The following is an 11,250-nucleotide window of genomic DNA, read 5'->3' on the forward strand; positions in this document are numbered from 1 at the left end:
TCAGTAACAGGACTGAAAGTAACAGGGCTGAGTTTTTAGCAAAGAATTAGCAAATAGATGAAATATAGCCACATGGCGTGCATGCTAATAGCAGGACGACACTGAGTAAACTCTAGTGTTTTATCAAAAATTAGTATTTTTAAAATAAACAAATAATGTCTAAGAAATTATTTAGGTTACGAGACAGTAAGCTGAGATTGACCTTTTCAGTCATAGTTACAATGTCATCAGATATACAGAGAAGAAAATGAGAGAACTTACTTTTGGTCTCATGGCCTTCAGAAGATCCAGATGTTGCAAATTCCTGTTGAAAATATGTCTTGTGGAATGTTCCAGGTTTTTTCAGAGGTGAGAATATGTTAGCGTAACAGGACTAAGTGAAAACCTGGGGACACAACTAGTATTTTATCTAAAATATTATGAATGCACAAAAAACATTTCTGAAGGATTTTTATCATTAGATTTCATGGTAAAGTGTAGTGTTAGAGAGTGGGGACAGGTTTATTGTTATAGATTGTTATTTTTTTTAATTATATATTTTAAATTTGCAGTTAGATGAAGGTGCAGGACACTCAATAAGAAAAAAAAACTATTTTAGAGTTAATTTCCATGCATATTTATACATATAGGACCAGATTACGATGAGTGGAGTGCAAATGTTGCATGCAAGCGGTAAGGGGTTTATAGCAGGTGTTTGTGCTCGTTGGACTTGCCGCTGGTATTACGAGTTGAAAGTAAATGCAATTGATTGAGCTCAATCTCAGTTTACGCTGGAATAATTACCGAAACTTTCTATTTATGTCTACATATGTATTTATGCATGTATATGTGTTTATATCTATTTACAGACATATATACAAATATAAACACATAAATACATATGTATACATATATAGACATATATATATATATATTGTGCATTGGAGCTCTTTACACTTAAGTAGATGAAAACATGTAAAATTATATATATGCAATACTCATATTTAATAAAGGTTTTAACTATGTATTTACTGTAAATATTTTCACATTCCAATGTTCTGCACATAGCAGAATATGTCATAGGTATTTATAAATAGATATTCCTATATATATATATATATCAGTATATATCTATACCTATGTATAATAATCTATATATATATATATATATATATATATATATGTCACAGATACTGGGCTGCAAGGGTTAAACCCCTACCTGTTGCAAGGCTTAAACCCCTACCCCCTACTACCTCACCCCCTCTTGTTTCTTGGCGGTTTTGGGCTCCTCAGAGCAACCGCAATCTCCAAACCCTTCCCTTTTGGGAGAAATGTATGTTGAACCTGATCTTGAAAGAGCTGGTCTCTGACCAACCTATCCCTCTCTGGCCGAGGTCCTGGAACTACCGTCCGGCCGCCACATCCAGCACCCTCCAGGAAACTTTACCTCCGGCCGCTCCAGAGGCCCCTTGTTTCAGAGCTCCGCTCTCTTGGGGATTGGTACCCCTTGGGGAGGGCAAGAGGTGGGCCAGATGCCGGAGGTGAGCTTTATTGGGAACCGGAGGTTTCGGACTCCCCCTCATCACCTAGTCTCCAGTAGCTTTCCCGGAGTATGTTTGGACGTCCATAGCTCTGGCCCCCAGCCATGGATCAGGGACTGTATTGGACTTTATCAGCTGGGGACCAAGGGCTTTCCAACGACACCCTGGAAGTGCCGCGCTCCCCCGTGATTACCCCAAATGCACCATCCCGTACCGCTGGACCCTGGGGAACAACGGACACTATGGTGGCACCAGCCTGTCTGGAGGAGCGGGAATGGTGGGAGATTTGAGGGACTGATAAGACTCTTATCAAGATCAGTTTGTGTATAAATGTTATGTGTGTTTCCTAACAAAGTGTACTTCGTGTTTTCACCTGAATGCTAGTTTGTCTAGTTATTTGGGTGGGCTTCTGCTAAAATCAGTTTTTCCGCTACATAGTGGCTGGTTCCAGGTACTGGGAGAATCCTTGGTGGAGCTAGCCAGTCGGGGTAGCCGTTAATCCGTCACATTGGTGGTAGAGGTGGGATGCTTCCATCTACCTGGAACGTCCAAACCACCACCTAAAGAGGAATTCGGATGGAGCAGTATTCCGTGCTCTGGAAGAATTACGGGGGGTTGCTGGAGGCTAGAGGAAGGGTTGCCGGCCACAAGACCAAGGCGGTAATCGTAGCCGAGCTAATGGAGGACGTCCGGGCTAACGCATCGGCTGGTGGGTCCAGTAGTGACCATGGCGATGCTGGAGGAGCTGGTAGTGACCATGGCAATGAGCAGCCCAGTACAGCCTCCACCCCAGAGACTACGAGGTCGCGGCTTGTGCTCTATGGGACAACCCCCCTGAGGAAATTATCACGAAGATGGTGTCCGAAGCCACCCAGCTCAGGCTAGCGGAGGTGCACAAGTTGATAGAGGGGCTCCACCAGCCCCTCCGGGGCAGACGCCCCTACCACCAAAGTTTCTGCATGGGGCTTTCCTAGCATTCACAGAGGATGAAGACATAGAGAGCTACCTCCAAGTCTTTGAGATGCAGTGTGAGCTGCAGGAGGTTGGCCTGACCAACAGAGTCTACATCCTGCTCGGCAAGCTATCCTGCCGAGCCTTGGAGGCCTTTCACTCTATTCCTGTCGAGGATAAGAGGGACTATATGGTACGATACGGCCTCATGCCCGAAGCACACTGGCAGAAGTTCAGGGAGCTGAAAAAGCAAGAGGGACAGCCTTTTATGGAGTTGATGCACCGGTTCACCCGCTCCATGGACTCTTGGTTCACCAGCTGCAAAGCCATCAGTGGGGCAAAAATTGCACAGCTCTTCCTCCTGGAACATTTCTACAACCATTTTCCAGCAGCGATCAGAGAATGGGTCTACCACAGCTGATCAAGCGGCCACCCTGGCTGATCAATACACCGATGCCAGACGCCAAACCGTACCAGAATCCCAGCCAGCAACTGCTCTGCTTCAACCCTGGCTCGTCCCCCAGCAGCTCCTCGGCAGCCCGGCGGGGCCAGCAATCCCCGGGGGTGCTATGGGTGTGAGCAACCCGGCCACTACCGATAGTACTGTCTGGCACAGCCAAGAAACCCCTCAGCACAGCAGCCTAGTATCCCCAGTGGGGGAACACTCCAGCCAGGACCTATCAAGCCCACTGCCTGTATGCAGCGGGTCCTTCCAACTATGCTGAATGGGCAGATTAAGAAGTTGGCAATCTGCATGAAGTCAGCCTTGTGACCAAAGATAACTGCCAGCACCATCGCCAGGACATCTGGGTCAATGGGCAGGCAGCCCAGGGATTAATGGACACTGGAGCCATTGTCTCCCTGATCCACCCCACCTTGCCCTCACCTCCGGCTGAACAGGGAAGACCCTTGCTGTTCGGGTGGCTGGAGGTGCCATATTGGAGATCCCCACAGCCTGGGTGCCCCTGAACTGGGGAGTCGGCTCCTGTGATGTGGAGGTGGGCATCATGCAAGAGCTACCTGCTGAGGTCTTGTTGGGAAATGACCTCGGCCATCTTGTCTCCGCCTTTCTGGGGAATAACTCCCCGGATACCTGCCCAGTGACCACCTGCCAGCAGGCCAGGTACCAAGCCACCGCACCGGATCTGGGGACCCAGGTGAGACATTCTGCCCCGACTCCTAACGTACCCCAACATCCTGACCTGACTCCTACTTTGCCCAGACATTCCGCTCTGACTCCAGACCTACCTCCTAAACAACCCTCCTGGGCGACCCCCTCCGACTTCGATCAGTAGACCTTGAGCAACCCGACCTTAGCCCCTTATCGAGACCAAGTAGATATGGACCCCCAGGGCCTCGGGAGGAACGTTTCCAGTGGGAAAGAGGGCTTCTGTACCGGATCTCCGAGAGGAGAAAAGGGCCGGTGCCTAAACATCAGCTGGTTGTACCAAAGAAGTTTCGGTCCGACCTACTGCGGATAGGGCATGATATTCCCCTAACTAGACATTTAGGAAAATCCAGGACCCACCACCGCCTGATCCAAAAAATTTTCAGGCCAGGGGTTACAGCAGATATTAAAGACTACTGTAAATCTTGCGAAGTGTGCCAGAAAGCAGGGAAGACTGGGGACCATACTAACGCCCCCTGCACCCCCTCCCCATTATTGATGAACCCTTTAGCAGGGTTGCCGTAGACATAGTGGGTCCGTTAGCTCGACCCAGCCACTCAGGGAAAAGGTACATACGAATGGGCTATGTGAGCGGTTCAACAGGACCCTAAAGCAGCTGCTTAGAACGTTCTCGGCCACTCACAAGGACTGGGAAAGACTCCTGCTGCACTTCCTCTTTGCATACCGAGAGGTGCGTCAGGAATCCACAGACTTCTCCCCCTTTGAGTTAGTGTATGGCCGGAAGATAAGTGGACCCCTTGACTTAGTGGAGTACGTTCTCCAACTCAGGGACCGACTGAAGGATCTCACCGACTGGGTGCGAGAGAACCTTCAGGTCGCCCAACGTAAACAGAAAAGATGGTACGACCGAAATTCTTGTGCCCGGACCCTAGCAGTAGGGCAGAAGGTCCTAGCATTGAAGTCTGTAAAAACGGACAAGCTACAGGCCTCCTGGCAGGGACCTTACCGGGCGGTGGAACAACTGAATTACACCACCTACCTGGACAGGCTCCCCTATGACAGGCAGCATACAGGGTCCCAGGGGCAGTCATGGACAGCATGCACAGTGAGCTCCAGGGAATGTTGGACTAGGTGTTGTTGAGCCATCCAACAGTCCCTGGACCTCCCGGGTGGTGCTGGTACCTAAGAAGGACGGCACTACCCGGTTCTGCATTGACTACCGTAAACTCAATGACAGAACCACCACTGACGCCTACCCTATGCCCAAGTCGATGACCTGTTAGACAGAATCGCCCGCGGCCACTTCCTGACCACCCTCAACCTCTGCAAGGGATACTGGCAGATCCCTTTAGACCCTGAGTCCATCCCCAAGTCTGTCTTCATCACCCCCTTCGGCCTCTACCAGTTTAAGGTCATGCCAGTTGGGATGAAGAACGCTCCAAAGGAGGGTGGATCACCTTCTGGATAGCCTCCAGGACTATGCCTGTGCATACCTGGACGACATCGCCATCTATAGCGACACCTGGGAGGACCATTTGGTCCACCTAGGTGTCGTTTTAGATCGCCTCAGAGCCGCTGGACTGACCTTGAAGCCCAACAAATGCACCATTGTGTGCTTGGAGGTCCCTGAGCCACTGAGTGGGCTGCGGAAAGCAGCGGCCAGAGCTGGCTAAGGTTGAGGCAGTGGCAAACTGGCCCACTCCCAGGACCAAAACCCAAGTTCTAGCTTTCCTAGAAACCGCAGGTTTCTACCGGAAATTTGTCCTCAATTACAGTGCCCTAGCCAAACCCCTGACCGACCTGACCCGTAAACGACTGCCCCAACAGGTCCTGTGGTTCCCGGAGTGTGAAACTGCCTTCCAGAGCCTTAAGTCTGCCTCAATCTCTGCTCCAGTCCTGGCCGCTCCTAACCGCACCAAATGTTTTTGTGTCCACACAGATGCCTCCATGTTCGGGTTTGGAGCAGTGTTAAGCCAAGTGGATGCAGAAGGACAAGACCACCCCATAGCCTACATAAGTAGGAAGCTGTTGCCCAGAGAAGTAGGCTATGCAGCAGTGGAAAAAGAATGTCTGGCCCTGGTATGGGCCCTAAAGAAGCTACAGCCCTACCTCTATGGGAGACCCTTCACCGTCCTCACAGACCACAACACCTTCATATGGCTTAACAGAGTTTCTGGGGACAATGGAAGATTGCTGCGGTGGTTTTTAGCCCTGCAGCCCTTTACTTTTTACATTCAGTACCGGCCGGGAAAAAGCAAAGGGGATGCTGATGGACTTTCCCGGCAGACTGAGGTGGCATAAGCTCCTCGGACAGCCCCAGGCCGACCCGTGTTGGGATCTAGAAGGGTCTGCCGAACTGGAAGGGGGGAGCTGTCACGGATACCGGGCTGAAAGGGTTAAACCCCTACCCCCTACTTCCTCACACCCTCTCGTTTCTTGGCAGTTTTGGGCTCCTCAGAGCAACCACAATCTCCAAACCTTTCCATTTTGTGTGAAATGTATGTTAAACCTGATCTTGAAAATGCTGGTCTCTGACAGACCTATCCCTCTCCGACTGGTCAGACTCCTGGAACTACCGGCCAGCCGCCGCATCCAGCACCCTCTGGGAAACTTTACCTCCAGCCGCTACAGAGGCCCCTTGTCCCAGAGCTCCGCTCTCTTGGGGATTGGTACCCCTTGGGGAGGGCAAGAGGTGAGCCAGTTGCTGGAGGTGAGCTCTATTGGGAACCGGAGGTTTCGGACTCCCCCTCATCACCTAGTCTCCAGTAGCTTTCCCGGAGTACGTTTGGATGTCCATAGCTCCGGCCCCCAGCCATGGATCAGGGACTGTATTGGACTTTATCAGCTGGGGACCAAGGGTTTTCCAACGACACCCTGGAAGTGCCGCTCTCCCCCGTGATTACCCCAAATGCACCATCCCGTACCGCTGGACCCTGGGGAACAATGGACACTATGGTGGCATCAGCCTGTCTGGAGGGGCGGGAATGGCGGGAGATTTGAGGGACTGATAAGACTCTTATCAAGATCAGTTTGTGTATAAATGTTATGTGTGTTCCTAACAAAGTGTACTTCGTGTTTTCACCTGAATGCTAGTTTGTCTAGTTATTTGGGTGGGTTTCTGCTAAAATCAGTTTTTCCGCTACATAGTGGGCCATTTGCTCTATTGGGAACCGGAGGTTTCGGACTCCCCCTCATCACCTAGTCTCCAGCGGCCTTCCCGGTGCATGGTTGGACGTCCATAGCTCCGGCCCCCAGCCATGGATCAGGGACTGTAATGAACTGTATCAGCTGGGGACCAAGGGCTTTCCAACAACACCCTGGAAGTGACACCTTTCCCCCTGGATCACCCCGAATGCACCATCCCCGTACCACTGGACCCTGGGGAACAATGGACACTATGGTGGCACCAGCCTGTCTGGAGGGGCAGGAATGGCGGGAGATTTAAGGGACTGATGACTCTTATCAAGATCAGTTTATGTATAAATGCTGTGTGTGTTTTCTAATAAAGTGTACTTCGCGTTTTCACCTGAATGCTAGTTTGTCTAGTAATGTGTGCGGGCTTCTGCTAAAATCACTTTCCCAGCTACATAGCATCTGGTTCCAGGTACTGGGAGAATCCTTGGCAGAGCTACCCAGTTGGGGTACCCGGTAATCTGTCACAATATATATATATATATATATATATATATATATATATATAAAAGAACTCAAAAAGGGAGGGCACTCTCAGGATTTATGTAAATTGCATAACAGCAAATAGAATATCATTTATTTTTCATAGCAATAACACATCTGTTCTATATGGTGCGTTGAACACGGCACAGTGTGCCAATTGGAGTTGTTTGCTTGTCCTGATGAAACGTCGACTTATGACTTTTCTATGTTATTGCTATGAAAAATAAATGATATTCTATTTGCTGTTATACAATTTACATAAATCCTGAGAGTGCCCTCCCTTTTTGAGTTCTTATCTACATGTCCATAGAGGATTGCACCCAGGTTCTGTATTAAATCACCAAAGTTGAAGTGCTGGAACACGTGCGATTGGAATTATATATATATATATATAAAGCAATGTCCAAAAGGAATGCACTCACCAATCCAGAATGTGTAGTACTGGGTGTTGTGTAGAAAATAGCAAAGTTGAAATCCATTCATCCAGAACAGAACACTGCACTCACCGGATTTTCATTGGAATATAAAGTCCTTTTATTGATACAAAGTTAAAACATGAATATCCCCAAACGTTTCGGCACCCACTGGCGCCTTGTTCACTGGGAGCTAAAGTGCAGAAAAGTGTATTTTTTTTCACTTTAGCTCCCAGTGAACAAGGCGCCAGTGGGTGCCGAAACGTTTGGGGATATTCATGTTTTAACTTTGTATCAATAAAAGGACTTTTTATTCCAATGAAAATCCGGTGAGTGCAGTGTTCTGTTTTGGATGAATTGAATGCAACATATATATATACAGTATATAGGTATGTATTATACAAAAAAAACATCAGATATATGTAGAAATATTTATTTATGAATAAATATATATTTTCATGTCAGGTAAGTGCACATGAAAATATGTGATCGGGTTTGGGCGAGAGTGTAGTGTTTGGCTTTTTTTCCCACTTTTTTTTCTCCATTGACTTTGATGAAAACGTGAACGCCCACACAATATTCTAAGTTCGGCTTTTTGCGCTTGTCGGGTTAGCGCGCAAGCGAAAACAGTTTACTTTTAACTCATAATACGAGTGCACCAGGACGTGCGCAAAAAGCATGCTTCTAGTGTAGTTAATGCTTGAGCGGGAGACTTAATTAGCGCTCTACTTGTAATCTGGCCCATAATGTTCTGGGGACATCAATGGCATCTATTCGGTGGAATGGATCATAGCATACTTTTTTCTTTTTCATTAGTGTTTAAACTACAGACATAGGGGCAGATTTATCAAGCTTCGTATAAAGCTTGATTCCCCTGTTTCCGCGCGAGCCTTCAGGCTCGCCGGAAACAGAAGTTATGAAGCAGCGGTCTAAAGACCGCTGCTCCATAACTGGTCCGCCTGCTCTGAGGCCGCGGACAGAAATCAACCCGATCTAATACAATCAGGTTGATTGACACCTACTGAATCTGCAGGGGGCGGAATTTCACCAGCAGTTCACAAGAACTGCTGGCACAATGATAAATGCTGACAGCGTATGCGGTTGGCATTTATCAATGTGCAGCAGACATGATACACTACATTGTATCATGTCTGCTCGCACTATGATAAATCTACCCCATAATCTCAGCTTTATTAATGTATAAATATCTCTCTCCCTGCTCCTTAGTTTGTAGACCCCTGACAGGCACATAAATGCCAGAGACTAATATGTATGTTAGTGAATTAATATTGGTTCTGAATTGACAGCCAGCGAGATAGATGGATTTGCCCATGAACGCCGAGGCTATAGGACACTGTGCTACGCTTGTTCAGGATGTGGCTTTTTATATTGTAATTAAATGGATTAGGCTGAGCAGTTTGCAAGTAATGTAATGATGGAGATCAGTTCACACAGAGCAAAAGTATTGATCTAAATCAGAGAAAAAGAAAGAGGCTGAAATCAGAAATCTGAGCACCTTATGCCTGCGGAAGTAATGAGCGCGGATGTAGCTGGGCACATACTGAGCAGGCAAAAACCTAGTGCACCAGCTGATTGGTTCGCTGTTCCTGGAATTCAGACAGATTAGCTTTTTTTATGTTTAAATCTTTTTATTAGCATTTTAATAAACAAGTATACAAAAGTAACAAGTAAAAAGAAAAACCATTCTCTCTCTCTCTTAACTTATTAATACTTCCCATTCTATAAATGTCTATCCAGTGAACAGGCTTTGTCTCTGTCATCATAATCTTGCCCTTGTGTTCACTGCACAAAATCTTCTAGTACAGCTCTAATGTCTTTTTCCAAGTCCTCATGAGAGAGTATTATAGTCCCTATCTTGTGATCCATATTAGGTGGTTTTGGTTTCTTGTTAACCATACAAATATATGTTCACCGTAGGCTATCTAATTGTTATCTATCTATTAGTTTGTAACCTTTTAGACCGTAAATATGATCACTCTAAATTATTCTTAGTGATATACCTAATACAGAGTCACAAATATATCAATAATAAAAGAGAAGAGAAAACAAGAAACACAAAACACAAAAAATAAATACATTTAAAATAAAAGGAAAAGTTTGAGACACCGAGATCCTCCTTATAAATCTCTCTATTTTGAGGGACTTCTCAATCCGGCCTCTATCACTCAGTTACCCGAGAATTTCCTCCCCCTTTTAGTATCCAATAAAACCACACCTTACCAAAAGTATCACTTGAATCCATCAATTTAGATGTCGATTCATACATCCTATAAGTTAGGACAATTTTGTTCTTAATCTCCAGCCAGCTTGGTACACTCAATTTCCAGTATCGAGCTATACATGTCCGTACCACTGTACACAATATTTTGATAAATATATTAATATGTTTAATGTACCGTCTTAGTGGTTCATGTAGGAGGGCTTGGTGAATAGTTAATTGAATGGGTTCATCTAACAATTCCCTAAGTAAAGAAGATAGTTCTTCCCATATTGGCTTCACTTATCCACATTCCCACCACATGTGACAGTATGAACCCACTTCTCCACATCCTCTATAGCACATTCTGTTATGTGAAGGGGACATGTGTGATGTTTGCAAGGGTGTTAAATACCACCGAAACATAGTCTTTATTGTATTTTCCCTCAGGTTAGCGCTCAATAATCCCTTACAGGCTGAGTTAAGCATATCGTCCCATTTCTTCTTTTCTCTTGTAATATGTAGATCTGTCTCCCACTTGACAACTATGCTGGATTTTGTAATACTGATTAGCTTTTTTTAAAGGGTCATTTTGACCCCAAAACAGGACTTTCTTTATATGTTTAGCAGCCACAAAGGGGCAGGTAGGTAGGCTCAGTAATGCACATAAGGTGTGCTCTAATTAATTAGATAACTTGTCTATACAATTGCCTCTCTGCATGACAATTGCTTGGTAGGCTGTGCAGGGGCGAGTGACACTATCTCTTCTATAATGATATGTTCCTTGTGCTTATGGAATCATTTTAGCTAGTAGAGGAACTGATGAGGAACTGTGCAGCTCTTCACACCAGACATAAAGCGGGTCATGGGGGGGGGGGGGGCCATGGAAGCCCCACAAAAAAACACAGGAATCATTACAAAGATCCCTGGAGAAGGGAAAGTATATTCTGAGGAGAGAGTTGAAGTAATCAGCACCTGCTGTCTGTGTAACAAAAAGGGACAATGTCTGCTTATAATGTGGCTGACCGAAAAGAGGGAATCACAGCTGTGTTTGTAGCTGGCAGAAAGTGGATAATCACTGTTTGATATATGATTGACAGATAGATATAATTTCTGCTCTATATATAGCTGGCAGAATGGAATAATGACTGCACTATATGTGACTGACAGTAGCATAATCACTACAGAATAAGTGTAAAAAAACAGAAGGGGATAATCACAGTGCTGTATGGGGATGCCAGATGGGGATAATCATTGCTGGATATGTGGCTGACATAAGGAGAAAATCACTGCACTGCACATGCACATGCACAAGGCTGACAGAAGGAGATTAACAGTTATCGA

This window comes from Bombina bombina, chromosome 7 (assembly GCF_027579735.1).
Source record: "Bombina bombina isolate aBomBom1 chromosome 7, aBomBom1.pri, whole genome shotgun sequence".
Classification (NCBI taxonomy): domain Eukaryota; kingdom Metazoa; phylum Chordata; class Amphibia; order Anura; family Bombinatoridae; genus Bombina; species Bombina bombina.